At 44.2% G+C, this 18,359-nt stretch overlaps 1 pseudogene; it reads right to left on the reverse strand.

Annotated features, from left to right (window-relative positions):
- The window catches only part of LOC135219094 (protein suppressor of white apricot-like), a 61,027-nt pseudogene that overhangs the window by 19,123 nt on the left and 23,545 nt on the right, over positions 1–18,359 (reverse strand).

An 18,359-nucleotide genomic window follows, 5' to 3' on the forward strand; every position in this document is an offset into this window, starting at 1 on the left:
TTCAGAGTTGAAGTGCCCATGTATACACAGTATTCAGTGGCAAATGCCATCATCACACAAGCCACTGGAAGAAAAAAAATATTCTCTGTTGGCGATCCGTACCTACACCTGCACGGCCGCCCTCGATGAAATAACAGCAGAGAGCCACTGCAACACATCTGCAACAAGTCAAAAAGATCATAGATAACTGCAGCATAGAAGGGCACTACGGCCCCAGAAGAGGCTTACCTGCAGCAGGATCACTCAATCTTTAGAACTATGAAACTTTGCATTTTTTTAACATTGTACAGTATTCAAGGTGCCACATCTAAAAAAATGTAAATGTATATAATTCTAAAACCTCAATGAAGTGAAACTTGCTGCAAGCAAACTTGTTCAAAAAAAAAATTCAAAATATTTAAATCTTAAAACTGATGACTTTCTTCAGCAAGATATTATTAAAAGATGCGAGTGGAGCTGAAAAAAATTCCTGAACCCTGTGTAATATTTTTCCCTTTAATAAATGCAATGAATTACCAAAATGATAGTTCAAGAATCTTTCTCGTCTCCTTCCTGCTGAGCAATTAGTTAACCCTAGAGGAACATCCCAATGGTGAGGAAATAATAAAACAAAGTTCTGTGCAATTACATACCTGAAAGAACTGATGATTCTCGTTTCACTGCCCTGAAATCTTCCCCATAATCCCCTACGGTTGGCACTTCAGAATTTGAACCCCTGTACAGAAACAAAGAATCTGAGACTCAAGGATTCTTTCTCAAGGGCTTAATACCAAAATCTTCAGCACGAGTTATTTTTAACTGAAGGGTAAAATTCATAGACAGCTTAATACACATACACGTTATTTCTGAGAAAAATTAATTTACCATTATTAAATAAAGGATACTCTCCAACACAAATAAAGGTTTTGCTTCCACTTAAGAAAAATTTCCCTGAGTTAATATTCAAGTCCAACAAAACAGTGATAGCCTAATAACCAGATCAAGTGTGACATTCAAAAGATGAACTATGAACATAATCATTTAAATCATATCCACTATAATATCTAGCATCTAAATAAATTCAGATATACAAACTAACCATTCATTGTCAAGATTGGAAGTAGAAGTTGGTGAAGGTGAATGAATTGGTGGGGGTGGTGGTGGTGGAGCCGGGGAGTCCTGAGGTGGCATAGGAATGCCAGGCCCGGGACTAGAGGACCTGGACCTCGACCCAGATGACGAGTGTCTCGAGCTTCTCGATGACGAGCTTGCAGACCGCGATGTCGAGTTCATCATCTGGGCAGCAATTTCAGGAGGAAGCTGTGGACCTGCAAGATGCACAAACACAGGTGTGCAACACTTCAGTTATTCCACTGCAAATATCAACAGTAAATTTTAAAGTCTGAACTTGAAAATATTCATTTCTATGACTATGAACATCTTGATAAGTTTAGACAAACCACTGAAAACATTTCTAGACATCAGTAGGAAGAAAGTAAAGTGAAAAGATAGAGTAAAAACACACTGAATTTAGACAAAATGGGAATGCGTACTTAGGACACAACACTCCAGCCTTAGTAAAGACATTACTTCAATGTGCCTCAACAGTCCTGTCAAACTCCTGTTATTTACAGTACTTGAAATATTTGTTAATAATTATAGACAACAAAAAATTTCTATTTTACTCCACAAGATCTACAAATCTGCCCATACCAATTACTTGTAATCCAAAAAATTACTTCATGTAACTGGAATCACATTAATATATGGCCAAATAAGACCACTTTTAAGCCTCACCATAGACAGGCTGGGAAGATTCATCTTCACTACCCTTTTTCAAACGAGACAAAAACATAGCAGCTTTCTTTCTCCGCTCCTGCTGCTTTCTTTCTGGTTGTGCCGATACTGAATTCCCGTTGCTGTTCTGACCAGAGTTGTTCCGCGATTTCTTCAGTTCTCCATTACTGAATTTATCATTGTGACTGGTGTCATCGTCTTTGTCACCGCCCATTTCTTGCGCTGAAGAACAATTTCAAGTTATGATTCATATAACAGTAACATTGGAACACACATTCTTCACAAAAATTCAGCCATGAGGTTACATGAAATTCACCTGGTACAATGATAAGAATCCATGTTTACCAGGAAACCCATACTGAAAATTAATTGATAAATGTTAAAGCCAAAATGGTATTGTTATGATACAATAAAGTTTTATGCATACTTACCTGGCAGGTATATATATAAGCTTATCCTCTTGACGCACTGGCAGAATTTCAAAACTCGCGGCAAACCGCTAGTACACTGGTAGTTCAGGTGATGGCCACCCCGCTCCCGTGGCGCTGGTACTTGGAACTATTCCGTTTTCCTCAGATTTTCTCTGAACCCTGTCCTCCTGAGGGGAGGAGGGTGGGAATTTAATTATATATACCTGCCAGGTAAGTATGCATAAAAACTTTATTGTATCATAACAATACCATTTTTATGCATGACACTTACCTGCAGGTATATATATAGCTGATTGACACATTTGGAGGTGGGTCATAGACAGCACACCAATCGTCATAATTCAATTTAACTAAATTTTTAGAACTATTTGTTTATTGTTTTCCTTTTACCTGCTAAGTAGCTGACTTCGTAGGTCTGCCTCTTAGCCTGCTAAACCTTAGTAGCTCTCAACTAGGACGTGACCTGTTTGTTGAGAAAGCTAACAATAAGGGCCTGACAACTGGACGTGACCAACTTTTGTTGACAGAGAACCCTAGCCCTCATTTACCACGGGCATTTCATGCCTAGGAAAGTTAGTCTCCGAACCACACACACATATAATAAACACTAACCAACAGACTGAGCTGTCTTAACCTTCTCAGACAACCATAAAAAAACACTATAACCTAATTAAAATAAAAACCTAGCATGTTATTAGGTTATGGGTGGAAACTCCTTTTGCCCAGTACTGTACCTGAGGATACATACGGGCCTAACGTTTGACAATTATCAAAAGTTGGTCTTCACGTCTCTAAGGTAATGAGAGCAAACACCGAGTTTGTCCTCCAATACGTTGAATCTATAATGTCCTTGAGGGCTAATTTCTCCTGAATGCTAAGGACGTAGCTACTGCTCTCACCTCATGAGCTTTAACTTTAATTATACCGAAGCATTCCTCCTGACAAAGCAAATGAGCATCTTTAATGACTTCTCTTACAAAGAAAGCCATTGCGTTTTTAGACATAGGTCTAGTAGGATCTTTAACGAGCACCACAGCGAACTGAAGTTCCCCTAATGCTTCTTGTTCTTTCTACGTAATACCGTAAGGCTCTTACTGGGCAAAAAGAACCCTTTCTTGTTCTTTGACCTACCAGATCAAGCCAGTCCTTCAATCTCAAATGATCTTGGCCATGGATGCGAAGGATTCTCATTCTTTGCTAAGAACTCCTGTTGAAAAGAACAAACTGCTTTGTTGTTGCTTCCATCCTATTTGCTTGTCAATAGCTTTGCAGCTCGCTAATCCTTTAGCTGTAGCTAAGGCTACTAAGAAGATAGTTTTCTTCGTTAGTTCTCGCAAGGCGCACTGCCCATAGTTCGAACTTATCCGTCTCCAAGAATTTGAGAACGACATCCAAATTCCAAGAAGGGGTTCTGCAACCGTCGATCCTTCTTTGTATCAAACGATCTGCCAGAGATCTCTAAGATCTGCGTCTTATTGGAAAGGTTTAAACCTCTGTGTCTAAACACTGCAGACAACAACACTTATAGCCTCTAATCGTCTGATTAGCCAAACCTAGTTCTTTCTTCAGGTATAGCAGGAAATCTGCAATCTGTGTCCCACGGAGGTACTGGATGAAGAATCTTCCGATTCTTACACCATTTACGGAAGTTCTCCCACTTCGACTGGTAACACTTTGATAGTCGAAGGCCTTCGTGCTCTTGCAACTGCCTTCGCTGCTTCTCTAGAAAACCCCCTCCGCTCTGACAAGTCTTTTCGATAGTCTGAACGCAGTCAGACCCAAAGAGCCCGAGGTGTTCTTGTGGAACCTTTTCGAAGTGGGGTTTTTTTGTTTGGAGAAGAATCTACTCTCGTGGGTAGACTTCTCGGAGAATCTACTGTCCATTCCAGTACCTCTGTGAACCACGTTTGGGCCGGCCAGTATGGGGCTTATCAGGTCAGCCTTGTTCTCGACTTTCCCTGAATTTTTTCATTACCTTTCCTAAATCTTGAACGGGGGAAAAGCGTACGCATCTAGACCCGTCCAATCTAGTAGGAAGGCATCGACTGTGACTGCAAGAGGGTCCGGGATTGGAGAACAATAGTTCGGTAACCTCTTCGTCGCTGCGGTAGCGAAAAGATCCACTACTGGAGTGCCCCAGAGCTTCCACATCTCTGGCATACTTGAAGATGCAACATCCACTCCGTGGAAAGCACTTGTCCGTCCCCTGCTCAACAGATCCGCCCTGACGTTCTTCTCTCCCTGAATGAACCTGGTGAGCAGGGTGACGGTTTTCTCTCTGCGACCAAAGAAGAATCTCCTTCGCCACAGGTGCAAAGGGACAACGAGTGGGTTCCTCCTTGTTTCCGTATATGCCAGAGCTGTGGTATTGTCCGCGTTGATCTGCACCACTTTGCCGCTGATCCACGGTCTGAACGCTTTCATAGCCAAGAAGATCGCCATCAGTTCCTTCCTGTTTATGTGCCATGCCTTTTCTTCTTCGCTCCAAAGGCCTGACTCCTCCCCGAGGCCCAGCGTCGCTCCCCAGCCTGTCGTCTGACGCGTCGGAAAATAATATCCGGTCTGGGTTCCTCTGCTGGAGTGACGTGCCTCTGACAACCTCTCCGGAACTAGCCACCACTTTAGTTCCTCCTTTATCTTCGAAGGAATTGGAAACCGGAAGGAATCTGGTTGCGATCTTCTTGGCCAGACTTCGTTCAGAAAGAACTGTAAGGGCCTCATGTGAAGTCTCCCTAGTGAAATGAACCGCTCTAACGAAGAGAGTGTCCCCAGCAGGCTCATCCACTCTCTCGCTGACATTGGTCTTTCAATAGGAATTCTTGCACTTTCCGTATACACATGGTCTGCCTTTCGGGTGACGGAAAAGCCCGAAAAGTCACTGAGGATATCAGAATCCCCAAATAAACTAGTTCCTGAGAGGGATCAATCGTGACTTTTCCAGGTTCACCATCAGACCCAGTTGCTGAGTTAATTCCAATGTTACGTCCGTGTCCTCCAGACATTGCTGTTTTGATTGTGCTCTTATGAGCCAATCGTCGAGGTAGAGAGACTCTGACTCCTGCCCGATGAAGCCACTTCGCCACATTCGACATCATTCTTGTAAAAATTTGAGGGGCCGTGCACAGCCCGAAACACAGGGCTTTGAATTGATAAATCCTTCCTGGATCACGAATCTCAAAATATTTCCTGGACCTTGGATGAATTTGGAATATGGAAGTACGCATCCTGAAGGTCCAGTGTTACCATCCAGTCCCCTGGTCGTACCGCTGCCAGTACTGAATCGTTCGTCTCCATCGTAAACTTGGTCTTTTCTACGAACAAGTTTAGCTGGCTTACGTCCAGTACCGGCCTCCAACCTCCTGATGATTTCGGTACTAGAAACAGACGGTTGTAAAACCCTGGGGATTCGTGATCCAGAACCGGTTCTATTGCCCCCTTTTCTATCATGGTGACGACCTGATGCCAAAGAGCCTCTCTCTTCTCTAAATCGATGTAATGAGCCCCTAGGGCTCTCGGAGCTGTAGCGAGAGGTGGTTTCTTGAGAACGGGAATCTTGTACCCTTCCTTCGCTACCTTTATTTCGGACCAAGGATCCGCTCCTTTGCTTTGCCCAGACTTCCCAGAAGTCTAAAAGTCTGGCCCCCACACAAGTCTGGAGGACTTCTGACTCATTGTTTGGTTGAAGTTTTGGCCCTCTTTTGGTTGGAACTCTTTTCCCTCTAAATGCTGGTCAGGCGAAAGTCCTACCCCGAAAGGGCTGCTGTGCTGTCTTCGTATCCTTCGTAGTCTTATTCATGACCTTAGAAGGTAATACTTCCTTACAGATGACGTAAGAAGATCTTGAGTCGCCTTCTGAGTGAGGGAGAGAGATATGTCCTTAATGATCTCTTGAGGGAAGAGCTGTCCTGACAGGAGAGAAGAACATCAACTCCGACTTTTGCGCGTTCGACACTCCTTTAGCAGCGAAACGAGCATAATAGATGTCTTTTCTTCAAGACGCCTGCTGTAAAAAATTGAAGCCAATTCATTAGCTCCATCTCTCAAGGCTTTATCCATACAGGACATTAATACTTCCTCGACAACTCGGATAACCTGACGCTTCTACCATCTCCGAAGTCCGAGCCAGGGCCCAGCCCCCAACGGACCAGTTCAAGAAAATTAAACACCTCCAAGGTCCTAAAGAGTATACCTTTGAGTAAATGGGTCGAACTCCGACGAAGTCCACCACACTTTGGCTGAATGCAAAGCATGTCTACGGGAGCTATCCACTATGTTGGAAAAGTCTCCCTGGGAGGAGGCAGGCACTCCCAGGCCAAGACTTTCCCCCGTAGCATACCAAACACCAGACTTCGAAGCCAACTTGGCCGGAGGAAATACAAAAGAAGTCTTCCCCGACTCTTTCTTCTCCTTCAACACTCATTTACGCGTTGAAGGGCTTTCTTGGCCGAAATGGACAAGTCATTTTCAAAAACGACGATTTCTTGCTGTCTTCGTCTTCGAAAATTGCGACAAAGGCGATGGCGGGCCTGAAGGTTGAAAATCTCCTTCAAACAAAGAAAGAAGGCACTCTGTATCCTCTTGTAGTCCGAAGAAGGTGCTTCGTCTTGTCCTCTTCCGCACTCTCCGCAAATTCTTCCTCCTGCGAAGAAATATCTTGAAAACCAAGATCCTGCTGACTCTCCAATTCAGAGTCCTTATGCAGCTCCTGTTTAGAAAGCGACACTGACTCCCTATAAAACTCCTCTCTTCCTTGTCGAGACAATGTTTTGACTTGCTGCCGCCTGCGTCCTGCGTCCTCCGCTGAACGTATGCGTCCACCATGCGTCCCATCACTTCTCCTCTGCGTCCTGCGTCCTGCACTTCGTCCTTCTTACGGGACGCACTGCGTCCTGGATCGCGTTGTACGTCCTGCGTCCTCTTGGAGGACTTAACCGGGAGAGACGAGTCCTTACGTCTAGCCGAAGGTTGTTCGGAGCTTCTCCCATGATTGAACAATCACTGCCAATCTCTGCTGCATGTCCGCAGCACCTCCTTCGTTTCCGCCTCCTTACGAGACTCCTGATGATGAGGAGATCGAGAGCCACCGGGCTAACACGAAGCGGTGAGCGAAACTTCCAACTGACGTGAAACCCTCTCCTTTTGATAGGGATCATCTCTTCATCCTCCGATGAAAAAATCTCAGGGCTACTCCACCCTTTCTTGGTCGAAAGCCCTTTCCTCCTGTGAAAGAGGACGGAAAGTATGACCTCTTGAGAGGACGCGATACTTCCGCGAACCGCCTACTCCTTCCCAGGCTGAACTATCCGAAGAATAACGGCACTTCCCAGTATCGCCTTTTCTATGGCGTACTGCAGCAGCCTGGGACTACCAACAGGACTGCCTGAATGGACGACTGATCGCAGTCAACCCCTCTCGCCCCCTTCGACTGTCGACATGCCTTCTCCCTTGGGTCTGGGAGCTTGACAGAGGTCTAGTCTAGGAGTACGAGAGAGACGATCAGGCGCCCCCTCCACAACACTGTCACCAAACACTTCCACTTTGTCTGTTAACGTTTAATTTGGTCTCCCATGGACGCCAAGGCAGTGAACCACTTTATCACTATTTGGGGTGGATCAGTAGTATCCTACAGGCTACAGCAACTCGGAAGGCAGGAGAAACCTGGGGGGAAGGTGCTACATCTACATGTGAATGAGCTGGAGAAGACACATGCAACAGATTCATCCAAAGGTTTACTCGAAGATCCCGATCTTTCACTCCTAGATACAGATCTTCTAACCCGATCTTTTTCTAATCTCTCCACATACTTCATAAGAGCCTTCCACTCTTTCTCATTCAGACACTGACATTCATTGCACCTATTGTCCCACGTACATACAAACTCCCGACACTTACTTTCTTACAAATAGTATGTGGATCTACCGATGATTTCGGCAGTCTCACCTTACACCCTTCTTTCACACAAACTCTAAACATACTTCCCCTGAATCAGACATACTAAACAAGTCCAACAAATGCGATTGCCACTCTAACTTCGTGAATACGATACCAATATCCCAAAAAGTCAAGATAACGAGCAGGAAATTCTAACAGAGAACCAACAACGATGTTGCCCGGTTCGGCTGGCGAGAAAATCTGAGGAAAACGGGAATAGTTCCAAGTACCAGCGCCACGGGAGCGGGGTGGCCATCACCTGAACTACCAGTGTACTAGCGGTTGCCGCGAGTTTTGAAATTCTGCCAGTGCGTCAAGAGGATAAGCTATATATATACCTGCCAGGTAAGTGTCATGCATAAAAAATATTTTCTTTTAGGACAGCTACATAGTAAACTGTAATTTCTAATTAATATACAAAATAAAAAAACTGCAATATTTTTCATCCGTTTCATAAATTCAATCGAATTGTACAAAACATCTTTAACAACTGACCAGTCTACAAGGGAGGTTTGTGTGCTAGTTCCTCAAAATAGAAATTTAAGACACACAACCTAATTTCACAAAACTCACATCTTACGAGACAAAAGAGGGCTTAATAATCATGAGGCAAATAGCCAGAATTCAAAATAAAACATCAGTATGAACAAATCTTATAATTCTAAAAACTAACTATTATTATCAATAAAATCAACAATGCCAACCAAAGGAATGCAAGTGAACTTGATAAATTTCTTCAAAGTCTTATCCGCTTGTATCCCACTATATTGGGATTACGTATATTAAAATAAATTTCTCCATGACTTCTAAGATTTTTAACCTGACTCCCTTAGTTCTAATCCCAGTCTTCTAACCAACGTAAACAACTATTAATCCCAATCTCCTAACCAATGTATACAAACTTTCATGTGTAGAGGAAACAAGACAACAAGGTCTCATACCATATTTGAAGATATCATAAACATCTTCAGTATCATCTGATGCTTCACTGGATTCTTCAGCTTTTCCATCATTTTCTCCTTTTCTAATTTTTCTCTCTTTTCCCGTTCTTCCTTTTCTTTCAGTTTTCGTTTTCCTTCGTCCTTTCTTCCACGTTCAATTCTCCTTTTCTCTCTCTCCTCCTCATCCATATCTTACATCATCGGTGGAGGAGATGATTTCTACAGGAAATTTGTAGAATGCCGATCGAGATTGCTTCCGTTTTCTCTAGACTTTAATGGAGAAACTAATAGTAGTACGGTACTTTTCCCGCTGTTTACCTTGCTTGTTCCTTTTGATAACCACTTCCTCCTGTAGCTGACCCAGTTGTTGCTGTTGACGTCGAGGTGTCTCCTCCAGCTGATGCTATACTTACACCATTCCCGACACTGCTACCTGCTGCGAGCTTTTTTCCTGAAAGAATTTTTAGTATAAAAACACACTCACACTGACACACATACACTGAGATGATCATTTGTTCTCAAGATCACCAGTAACACTTTTTTTTAATCGTTTATTAATGCCATGTAGTAAAATTATTCAGCTTCATAAAGAGAACAAAACCAAGATCACATCAGGAAGAATAAATTTACAGCAAGTGAGAAAAGATCATTATTCCCAAGTTCATAAGTGTAACATACCAAATTTTTAACTAATTTGTATTTTTCATAACTAACAAACCTGAGGTCTTAACATTAGGATTTACTAGCGACCAAGCTGGAAACCGGTAGAATTAAAATTACACTTGTGAGATCCAGGGACTAATGGCATCTATACCAGGTCCACGGGGCATGTATACCCAGAATGCCCACGGCTACCTGTGACCCATCAGTTATATTTCTAACCCAGTTTAGACTGCTAGAGGGGTGGTTCGAGGTGGGCCTTTAACTGTTAAGACCTCAGGTTTGTTAGTTATGAAAAATACAAATTAGTTGAAAATTTGGTATTTGTTCATACACGAAACAAACCTTCGGTCTTAACATTAGGATAGACTTACTATTGGAGGGAGGTAAGTCTCTACAACTGACTGGGAGTTTGCCACCTTATCCATTTCCGAATATATAGGGAAATTCTAAAGAGAATGGACAATGAACCTATTACCAAAGATATAAGCGGATCTGATTGGTTTCCCTCCCACTGGGTGTAGATACCATTCTACTGTTTGACTCTTGTCCCTTGCGACTGGATCCACCTTCACCCCTCTTTTCCTTATTATCCAGAGGGGTGTGTTGCTACTGAAAAGTATATCATCAGCTAAGATAGCTTCACAGTATGGCTGACCATCTCACCTGCATCTAGTCCGTTCCAGCACATGGACAGGTCAAAAACTTGCCTTCCTTACATATTGCCCGTAGTTAAAGGAGTAGGAAGAAAGTAGTAAAGAAAAAGACCAGTCATCCCATTCATTCTACTTTCATACCTTCATCTTAGACTAGACGCAAACTGACCCGCCAGGGGCACTGGATGAACTATATCACTTGTTGGGCCGCCACCACTGGACCCAAGGAAAAGGTGTCCAAGGATCTATGGGCAACATCTTTCAAATAAAATGAGGTGAAAGTTGTTTGGCGCTTCCACACACCAGCTTTTCAGAATTTTATCCACAGACATGTTCTTCTTAAATGCCAGGGAAGCACTCACTACCCCTGATGTCATGAGCTCTAGCTCCCACCTGGCTATCTGACCCTCTGTCTTCTGCAGTATAAGCATCTCTGATCGTCTCCCTTAGCCAAAATGATATTGTATTCTTGGACACTTCCTTCTTGTTCCGTCCTGTACTTACGAACAACCTCTGGCACCCCGGCCTGAGGTGCCTTGTTCTCTTTAAGTACTCCCTTAGTGCCCTGACGGGCACAGGAGCATCTCAGCTTTGTCGTTGTCTACAAAGTCTGCCAAGGAAGGTATAATAAGGAGTCGATCTGCCGTCTACTATTGTTGGATTTTGGGTCTTTGCCACGAATTCTGGACAAACTCACACACCATTGATCTCCAACCTCTCGAGTGCTTTATGAGATATGAGAGGCCATGTAGCTCCCCCACCCTTTTGGTTGAAGCCAGGGCCAATAAGAAGACTGTCTTTCAGGGTCAGGCTCCTATCCGTGGACTGCCTTAGTGGTTCGTAGGGGGTTTTGTCAGACTACTCAGTACCTTGGTCAGATCCCAATCTGGGGCTTTTAGCTCCTTTGGTGGGCATGACTGTTCAAAGCTCCTCATCAGCATTTGGCCAACTCCCATGAAGACGATATGTCCCACTTCCTTTCATTCGTAAAACTGAGGCTAGAGCAGCCTGTACCCCTTCACTGCAGATACAGACATATGTTTTTCTGTTCTGAGATATATCAGGAAAGTCTGCTAACTGCTGAATAGTGGTACCGAGTGGAGACACGTTCCCTCTACGACACCAATCACAGTATGCTGACCACTTTTCCTTGGTATACTGTTGCAGATGATTTTCTGATATTACCTGCCATCTGAGTTGCTGCTTTCTGCGAAAACCCTCGCTCTCGGAGGAGATACTTGACAGTCTCCACCCGTGAAGCGATAGGGACTTCACCGACTGGTGGTACCTCTCCACGTGAGGCTGACACAGAAGGTTGCTCCATGGAGGTAACTCTCTTGGCACATCTACTAGGAGTTCCAGTAGGTCTGGAAACCACTCTGCTTTCGGCCATAACGGGGCTACCAGGGTCATCTTGAGGTTCTGAGACCGCATTACCCTGTTCAGAACCTGACGGATTAGACAAATGGAGGAAATGCGTACACGTCCAGATTGTCCCAGGGGTGTTGTAGCGCATCTTCTGCTACTGCCTCTGCGTCCGGGACTACTGAACAATACACTTCCAACTTTTTGTTGTACCTGGTTGCGAATAGGTCTATGATCGGTCCTTCCCACAACATGAGCATCCTGTCCACTACCTGTTGGTGTAGGGACCACTCCGTTCCCAGGATCTGATCCCTGCGGCTCAACTTGTCGGCCACTATGTTTCTTTTTCCAGGAATATACCTGGCCTTGATGTCTACCAGGTTCTCTATAGCCCACTGGTGAAGTTGAACTGTCATCACATGTAACTGCCGAGAACTAGGCCTCCTTGCTTGTTTATATAAGCTACTACTGTGGTGTTGTCTGACATCAATACCACTGAGTGTCCCTTTACTCTCTGAATTCTTGTAGAGTCAGGAAAGCTGCTTTCAACTCCAGCACGTTTATATGGAGTTCTCTGTCCTTGCAACTCCATTTTGCTGACACCATCAACTCCTCCATATGGGCTCCCCAGCCTTCTAGTGACGCATCCGAGAACAGCAAGAGGTCTGGGGAGGATTGTTGAAGGGGGACACCCACTGTCAGATTGTCGTCGTCCACCCACCACAGCAAGTCTTTCCTCACTTCTGCCGACAAGGGAATTTGCTCGTACGGGTGATCTACTGTTGGTGACCAAAACTCCTTCATCCTCCATTGTAGGGACCGAAGGTGTAGCCTTCCTTGTGGTACTAGCTTCTCCAGGGAGGTTTAGGATTCCCCAGCACCACCTGCCACTGTCTTGCTGGCTGTGTCTGCTTTCCCAGAAAGGCATTCACCACTTGTTTGCATTTCTCTACTCTTTGGTCTGTCGGGAATACTTTGGCTTGTGTTGTGTTCTATCACCATTCCCAGAGTATTCCAAAACGTTGACTTGGATCCAGCTGCGACTTCTGCTGATTCACCACAATACCTAGGCTGTGACAAAGCTGCAGGAGGCCGCCCTGTCCCTGAGTAATTTCTCCCTGGACTTTGCTATCACCAGCCAATCGTCCAGATATCTTATTAGCCTGATCCCCTGAGCATGCGCCCACGCCGACACGAGGGTGAACACTCTTGTAAAAACTTGAGGAGACGTTGTCAATCCGAAGCACAGGACCTTGAATTCGAAAGCTTTCCCTCCAAGACTGAAGCGGAGAAATTTCCTTGAAGACTGATGGACTGGTATCTGAAAGTATGCGTCCTTTAGATCGACTGTCAGCATAAAGTCTCCGATTCTGACTGCTTGTAGAACCGTTTTCGGAGTTTCCATCTTGAAACTGGCTTTTTCCTTATAAACAGATTCAGCGTTGACAGGTCTATTACTGTCCTCCACTCCCCGTTGGCTTTGGGTACCAGGAAAATCCTGCTGTAGAAGCCTTTTGTCAGACTGCATACTTGTTGCACAGCTCCTTTTTCCATCATCTTCTTCACTTCGTCCTGCAGAATAGTGGCCTTCTGAGATTTGTGGGCATAAGTGACGTGGGGTAATGGTTGATCTGTCAGGGGCGGGGTTTACCCTCGAACGGAATCAAAAATACCCGATCCTGAGAACATCCACCACCCACTGCTCTGCCCCTAGTTCCTGCCACACCTTCCAGTGATTTGCCAGGCAACCCCCCACTGGTGTGGCCGAGTGATGGGAGGCGCCCATCCTATCTTCTTGAGCCTCTCCCTCTTCCCCTATTGCCCCTTCCTCTGTTGTTTCTATTGTGAAAGGGCCGATGAGTTATCTTCTTTGGGGAAGAGGGTCTTGTGACTCTATTAGGGATGCTATGTCTCACTGTCTTCTTTCGAGACATCTGCTATTGTCTTCCCTCCAAAGGAGTAGTTTGACTGTTAGGACGTTTTCCTAACTGCCTGTTGCACCAACCTATCGTTAGTGTCCATCCTTCTTCTATCTATCGCCTCTTCCAGTATGACCTCTGGCAACAGTAGTTGCGATTCCAAGATATCCCCATTCCTCATTGCTAACAGGGAATCCAAATCCACATTGCGGCTTAGTCTAGCCAATGCTGCATCTCTCCTCATTAGCAGGATATTTGCCCAAACATTGGCACTTACGTTTGTCAGGTACGCAATCGCCTTGGAACCTTGACTGTAGTAATCTAATGAACAATGGTTCATCCACTACTTTCCTTGTTGCTTCCGAGGATGCAATTTTCGCCACTGCTGTTGACCAAAAGTCTAACCAGGAAGCAGCCTGAAAGACAGAAGAAGCTGTTGCTTCTAACGTAGCAGCCTCTTGGTACGTCATCGAAGGCACTCCATTTTAACCTGATCCAAGGTTAATCCAGGCCTTAACCTTACAACATTAGGGTTCATTTGTCTAGACAGCAAAGGGATCTTCGGTGTCGTATAATATTTCCTTTGCTTTATCATTGGAGGGGGAATAAATTTAAATGATCTATTAGATCTTAAGGAATTATCCCTCCCTGCAATCTTTGCGTTTACGTGTTGCAAGACCGATTCCGCATGACTCGAACAAGGCAATTCATACGACACCTTGGTATCCCTCTTTAGTCCAAACGCCATGCCAATTCCAGGAGGAAGCATACTGGCCGGTGTTTTCTGTCTTCTCCGAAAGGCTATTGAATTGACGAATCAAACCAATAACCTCTGCATACGAGGCCAGAAACTCTTGGTTTTCTCCTTCCTCCGGCTCTAGTGTACCACTCTCCGTCACGAGGGATGTTGTCTCGCCCCTATCTTCTGACAGACGGCCCGGAATTCCACGGCCGCCTGCCCCTACGGCCGCGGTCTCTTTGATCTTTGCTGGCCACTGTTGGCTCGATCCCGGATAGTCAGCAGGGGAACGAGAACGTCTCACTCTTTCTCTACTCACGGATCTAGAGCGAGAATCTTGTCTAGATTTCCAAGATGAAGGCTCCCTTAAGACAGAGGTAAGTTCGTCTCTATTAGCATTGGCATCGTTTTCGAGCGTCGGCGAGCCCGGCCCTCGACCTTCTATCCAGACGGACACTGCCTTCCACGAACGTATCCGCCGAGGTTGCCAACTCTCTATTTTTCGTACTTTTAAAAGGAGCCTTAATCGTCCTTCGTACGTATTTTGAACGGCCTTACGGGCGAAACTGGGACCTGCATTCCATCCTCTGCTGCAACCTTTCTCCGCCGCCAACGTCGATTTTACCAGAGGTATCGCAGTTTTTGCGATCCGAACTGGCAACTCCGCCTCGGCCGCTAGCTCGCCGGCCGTCACCTCTCTCGTTTGTTCGGACTCTTGCGAACGGCTTCGTCTGCCAAGCTTGTGCTTAATAGCCACTGATTTTCCGACCTTCTTGCTGACTTGGAAATGACAGTCTTGGTCCGAAGAAGAGGAAGAATTGATTCTTCTCCTCTTGCCCGAGGATCCGCCAGGAACTCCCGAATCCTCCTCCAAACGCTACTGACTGGCGCTCGCCGTGACGTTATCGGACTTAGCGATGACGCCGAACTAGAGGAAGAAGACGAAGAAGGCGAATCACACTTTTTCTTTTTGTCTCTCTTATTCATTCTCTCCTCTATATCCTGTAATTTCTGCATTACAGTTTGCATTGACGGGTCAGAAGGCGTATTAGCGTCTGGGTGCAGCGATAAAAGGCCGATAATCGGTCTGTGACGTCATCATGCCTGCCATATCAGAGTGTGACGTATGCTGTGACGTCATCCCTCTCGTAGGGAGAGACTGAGAGGTTTCTGCTGGCAACCGCACGTTTGCTGCCAAACTACCTCCCACGTTCTGCATCGCTGTAAATACTGAGTGGGATGGTGAAGCCGCGGCATTAATTCCCATAAATTGCAAGCCCGGGGGATGAGGAACATTCAGCGCTGCCGGACCCTGCTGGAACCGTGACGTCATATAATGCGCAAGCAGACCATCCAAGGTTGGTACGCCTGGTAGGCCTAGCGCTGACCACGTACCATCTAACCTATGCGCTTGAGTAGCAGGAGCCTGGAACAAAGATGGCGGATCTCCCCCTCTACTTGCTGGGAACAAAGGAGAGTGCAAATTATTCATAAAATTACCCAAGGCCCCTCCTGACGTTTCCGATACAGAACCGCTAGGAGAAACCGAAGGGGTATGAGACAATTCAAAAGCAGGTGAGAAACATATGGAGCAGCTGGTTTATTACCGATACAAAAGAAGCCGGTAAGGTTTGGTCATCCAAAGATGGCGTCACCCCCTTCCTTTTGTATTGGCTTTTCCCATAGAACTTCTTCCACTGTTCCACCGACCAACCGCGACAAACAGAACACGGATTAGTAACCGTACATGCGTTTTCCCTGCACCTACTACACGTTGGATGAGGATCCGTCGACACCGAAGTTAGGAACCTAGAACATGGAAAGCCACTTTTACCACACACTGATCACACTTGGAGAAAGAAAAGGAATGAAAAATAAAAAATGAAATGGATAAAGAACGGGCAAACTGAAAAACCGGCTTAAATGAGATAGACAGTAACACGTCTTATCTTAAAGGCGGTAGGAAAATAACTGGTGGGTCACAGGTAGCCGTGGGCATTCTGGGTATACATGCCCCGTGACCTGGTATAGATGCCATTAGTCCCTGGATCTCACAAGTGTAATTTTAATTCTACCGGTTTCCAGCTTGGCGCTAGTAAATCCTAATGTTAAGACCGAAGGTTTGTTTCGTGTATGAACAACTAATGAGTTAGGTATATATGTTATATCACAATATACAGACAAGATTTGGACACACTAACCAACAATAAATCTTAAGGATTATTCATTCCCGCCGGATTCAATATCATGAAAATCAAATTTGGCATCACTACTGTTCCTGTGAAGATGCTTCTGCGCATGCAGCCGTGCACCCATCAAGAGCTAAATTAAAAACCAAGGAGAAAGTGGTCAGTCATGAAACATTGACATGACTGAATGCTCTCACCAACATGTGTCCTACACATGCAGTTATATGCATTCTTCCTTCACAGTCTTCAAGATGATAAAACAACAAAGTATGAAGGTCTTAATTAAATTCCTAGGAAATAACCACCTAAAATAAAGTATTAATAACTACAGTGGTACCTCGGTTCACAAACTTAATTCATTCTTCCCAATTTTGGGGGGTTTTCTGGCACAAAGTTATGCTTACTTCACTGCATCCAATAATATATATCTTATGTATTTTCAAGTTACTTATGTATTATAAAATACTAACAGCAATCAATGTTTTGGTTTGAAAATCAGCTGAGGGCAATTGTGAGGTAAGTTTATTTTGATGTATTGAACTCGAACCAGAGCAATTTTCTTGCTTCTAGTTAGCGTAAATGAATCCTTATTGATATGGGACAAGGTTATTTTATGTTATACGATGTGTTTTTCAAGTCAAAATATCACTTGAATATGTATCATTGTGAACATTTTTTTTCGTTAGTAGATGGTGCCGAGGGCATGTTTAATGCATAAAAAAAATCAACAGATTGAGTTCGATATTTTCACCTGATTTCATTAGGATACTACGAGCTTTACATATTTATCTTTTATCGAAGTGGAAACAGTAAAATGTGTTCTTTCATCCCAAATAGTTTAGTCGAGTTTGATGGTATACTATACCGAAGTTTGCAGTTTCATCCATGTTGCCAATGTTTGATAATAGTTGTTAGCAGATGAACATTCTTTCCTCAGCTTCAGCTACAACTTGCAGCTTAAATTAGCAGTATATGCCCTTGCCAATCTTTTCTCCATAGCAAATAAGGATATAGTAATGTAAAAACAGCATATCAGTCCTATTCTACTTAACATCATTAGTTACATAACTACATCATAGCAAATCAGCTGTTTCTGGCTGTATGCATTTACACAAGTATAACATTACTAACAATACTTTTAGCCTTCTCTTTTACTTTTTATAACTTAACTAGAAGATGGGATAGCTAAAGAGATGGAGGAAAAGGAGTTAGCATAACTTGAAAATGGGATAGATAAAGAGGAAGAAAAGAGGTTAGCCTACTGCTTGCATGCTGGTGGCTGAAGCACAGTTCACGCACCAGAAGAAAATATTTTCAACATCTGATTTGCAACCTGATTTGTCCATGAACAGGACTGTTCGTGAGCCAAGGTACCACTGTACTACAAAATGAGCCACTGGAAAAGTTCACTGAAAACAGCAACCTTGACTAAGCTGATAAGATTAATAACAACCTATTGCACATAATAAAAGCTGTCTTAATCCAAGCTCTTTAACTAAACCTAAGAATAACCTCACAGATAACTTGAAATGCAATTTACTCAAGTGGTTTTTCTGGAACTGGCAAATAAGCTTTTATTTCAGCATTGTGTTCTTGAAGGAAAAGTACACACTGCAAAGACAACTGACATTTAAAAACTTCTGTCCCCACTCCAAAGTCATGTATCATTTTGTTAAAAATCTCAAGCTCTGTAAATTAGCTCACTCAAAGTCAAGACTGGAGAAGATATTAGAATTGTTTTAGACCTAAAAT

Source organism: Macrobrachium nipponense, chromosome 19, assembly GCF_015104395.2.
Source record: "Macrobrachium nipponense isolate FS-2020 chromosome 19, ASM1510439v2, whole genome shotgun sequence".
NCBI lineage: Eukaryota > Metazoa > Arthropoda > Malacostraca > Decapoda > Palaemonidae > Macrobrachium > Macrobrachium nipponense.